This window comes from Ochotona curzoniae, unplaced genomic scaffold, assembly GCF_017591425.1.
Source record: "Ochotona curzoniae isolate NIBS_2020 unplaced genomic scaffold, NIBS_Ocur_1.0 contig_1274, whole genome shotgun sequence".
In the NCBI taxonomy this organism is placed as follows: Eukaryota; Metazoa; Chordata; class Mammalia; order Lagomorpha; family Ochotonidae; genus Ochotona; species Ochotona curzoniae.
Window position 1 is genome coordinate 33967933 of NW_024465023.1, and position 4121 is coordinate 33972053.

Sequence of the window (4121 nt, forward strand, 5' to 3'; positions counted from 1 at the left end):
TCTAACCCCCACACCCACCCCATAGCACATTGGGCAGATGGATAGAGGAAAGAAAGAGAAAGATGTTTTTATCTTTTTTTTCTTATTAAACTCAGCATCGTAGATATTTCTCTCTGATGGCTGGCTGCCTGACTTAGTTGATCTGTTTCACAGTCCCTTAGCTTATCCTTGACCAAACTTCCTGTTTATTTTGCTCTATGCCTGGCACACTGCTAGAGAAGCAGTTCTCCAATATCGTCTTTCTGCCAAACATATTATCCCCTGTACTTCACACAAAGCACAGAGCGTTACAAAGTGGAAATAGCTGGATAATCCAGAGGCATTTAATTTTCCATTTCCTGTTCCAAGCATACTCCAGGTGCCTTGCCATTCCAACCCTTTACACTACTAAAAATATGTTGCAACAAGAAACCGTCAACATTGATGATTTTAGAAATCAACTAACTTTTAGGTAATCAAGATTGTGAATATGTGTCAGTATGAAAACACACCCCAAATTCCCTTTTTTGAACTATATCTATTCGAATAGAGGTGAAGCACATGTGCCTGGAAACTTGATCATTCAAAATCCTAGCAAAAGTCAAAAGCATTCTAGGCAAAACCCACGAGAAGTAGAATTATGCACTGGGCCACTTAAAACCCATGCATAGTGTGAATCATTAGTTCCATGAAAAAAGACTGTATGTCTGTTTTGACTGTTATTTTCAGGGTCAAAGGCAATGTTTAGCAGTAGAAGGTATGCAGTAAAATTTCCTGAATAGAAGGGTGTTAGAGTAAACCTAGATGCTATATCCTACTAATTTCCTCATTTCATGGATGAGGGAACTCAGGCACGGCTCGATTGGTGTTGTTTGAATAAATAATGCACTGCATTTCCCCACAGTACTTGTCTCATCTTATTTCCCCCAAGGAAATGATCATTTGTCTAATAAGTCTTGCTTATTCTATTTCTAAGCAATTTCCAGTGTGGGAGTATATTTTAAGCCCAGTTATTTGGACATCTTCGCCAAATCTCTCACAGTCTAATTAGGATAATAGCATTTTAAAACGTTATTGTAGGCCATGCACAATGCTGTGTTTTGATACACAGAGGTTTTTTTTTAAGATTTATTTATTTTTTATTGGAAAGACTTATTTATAGAAAGAATGAGAGACAGAGAGAAAGAGCATCTGTCCGCTGGTTCACTCTTCAAGTGGCCATAACAGCAGGAGCAGAGCTGGTCCAAAGCCAGGAGCCAGGAGCTTCTTCCTCCAGGTCTTCCAATAGGTGCTAGGTCCCAAGGCTTTGGGTTTGGGTTGTCTTCTACCACCTTCCTAGGCCACAAGCTGGGAGCTGAATCTTTTTTTTTTTTTTTTTTTTTTTTTTTTTTTTTTTTTTTAAGGTAGAACCTAGCACTTTATTTAGATCTTCATTAAACTGCTGGAACCAGACATATGTAATAAACCTCCAAAAATAGATCCTGCAAAGCACTTTCTGCTTAGGGCAAGCAGTCATGGAATGAGCATGTAAACAAGCTGGCTTCTCTGTACCACACCAGCCAAGTCTGCTTCCTCCATGGCCAGCTGCACCAGCTCTGCCCTCCTTTCTGTTGACACCAGCCAGACCCCCCTGGAGGTCTAACCCAAGGCTTTTCTGTAGGACCCCTTGGCCTACCTGGGAATGCTGGAAACATGTTAAAGGAATCATGGTGTTGAGAGAAAAAAAAAGAAATTTAAAGCTGCCATCTGAGGTGATGGCTTCTTTGTACTTACACCATACCCCAGAATACAGTAAATAAGCAATTAGAAAATGTTTGAGTATGAAGGGATTTCCTCCTCTCCGCCAAAAGCACTGCTCTCTGAAGAAAGCTGGTTTCTCTGTAGCTGCACCAGCCATTCAGCAGCAACAGCAGCAGCAGCAGCAGCCCCAGCAACACCAGCAGCAGCCACCGCAACAGGCAGCTCCTTCCCAACCACAGCCCCAGTCTCAGCCCCAGGTAGCTGCTTCACTACAGCCCCCAGGCTCAGGGACAGCTGGCCCCCAGCCTGGGCATGGAGCCAATGAAGCAACCTGGGGGACAGGACGGAATGGGGGAGAGCTGGGAGGCAAGGCACAACCCTCTCCAGAAGGGTTGGGAGACAAGATTGAAAGGGGGAGGTGGCAGGTTGGAAGATCCATCTTGCACTTCCCATTTCTATCCCAGTTTCTGCGCCAGGGGCTTCAGCAGACTCAGCAGCAGCAGCAGACAGTGGTTTTGGTTCGGCAGCTCCAACAACAGCTCTCCAATACCCAGCCCACAGCCCAGCACCAATATATTTGGACGCTACTGAGCCACCTGGAAGAACTGCTTGTGCACTGGATGTGGCTCCACTCTTCCGTCTGAATTCCCCAGTCCCCTGCCTGGGCTAGCACCAGTAGTGGTTGGGGCCAATCCCTCAGGCTCCATTTTTACTGAGTTTTTAGTATTTTTATTAATGTGAAGCATTGAGCTGCTGGGTTTTGTATATTATTTATATAGACACCCCAATACACAAGGCTTCTTTTCAAAAAAAAAAAAAGAAGAAAGAAAGAAAGAAAAAAGAAAACCCTGGATCCTGGCATGTGCAAGGCAAGGACCTCAGCTACTAAGCTACAGCGTTGGGCAAAATACACACCATTTTATTCGGAAAAAAATATTACGCATGGGGCAGGTAACATATTATCTGTATTTCAAAGATGAGAAAATAACATTTTGAAAATTACAAAATTCCCCAGAGCTCACACAGTAGGATTTCAGCCAAGGTCACGGGGAGCTAGACTAGCAGATTTTCAGATCACACATGGACTTTAAAAGGAAAACAGTAAAGACCGGCTACAGAGAAGCCACAGTGATTGATTTGAAGTTATCTTTTTTTCTACCAATACACCTATCTCCTAAAAGACTCGCATACTAGTGAGGAAGACATCCAAGACCAAGGTCAGTTACAACACTAGGCAGTTTATATGTCAGGCAGGAGCACAGGGACAATGGAAACAGAGTTGAGAAATGTCTAAATGGCAAGTAGGTAACAGGAGAATGTCACAAATGGTTTCCTGGAGCATCTAATTGGATGTTTCTGTGACCTCCTAAGGTGCTCACCACTGCTGTCAAATATTTAGAGCTTTTCATCCTTCTAGCTACGAGATGGGATTATACTTTCCTATCCCCTCGCACCCTCATTCCTTGCTATTATAGTGGCTGTTAAATTTTGCCACAACATTTCCCAACCTGGATGATCAGTGAAGACTGTGCTGAGATGGAGTTAATATCACCTTGGCCTCTTAAGTGACTATAAGGAATCAGATCCTCCATCAACTTGTATTTGGACATATACCATGCACAAGAAATAAGTTTTATATCAGGCTGTTAAAATTCAGGGAAGTGTTACACCATCACGGGAAAAACTGCCTTGTTGATGCCATTAACATATCTGTTTGCCTATAAGGTTGTCAAATTGCTACTACTAGATGGGATCATGGACCCAATTTCACAATTTGACGTAAATATGCAATTAGGAAATAGCACGATGGGTTCTAACTCATATTGGTTCCAAAATCCACATGCCATTCTGTTGCGTCTTTTCTAAAAATCTTTCTGCAACTGACTATTTTCAGTCATCATGAAAATAAGCTAGGAGATACATTTTTATTGTAAAATACACATTATCTAAAATTTATTGTATTAGATATTCATAAGTGTACAATTTGAGGATGTTATATCTTTCTTATTTGATATAGGGTTGTCTAGTCAACACCACCACCAATTTCCAAAAAATGTTTTCATCTCCTGCAGCTGAAACTCTGGGTCAATTAAACACTAATTTCCCACCCTCCTTTCTCCTCAGTCCCTTGCAGCAATCATTCTACTTTATGACAGTCTAGATTTGATAATATTATGAACTCTTAAAAATGACATAATAAAGTAAACTTTGATGACTGGTTAACTTAACTCAACCAAAGTTTTTGTCTAAATTGTATGGATGGATTTATGCGTTGTAAATGAAGGGAGAGGAAATGAGAATTAGAAAGAGACGGAAAGGTGGCTGTTGCAGCGACTGGTTTAATGCCTAAATGCCCAGAAAAGCTGTGCCTGGAGCTAGGTCATAGCAGGCAGCCACAGTCT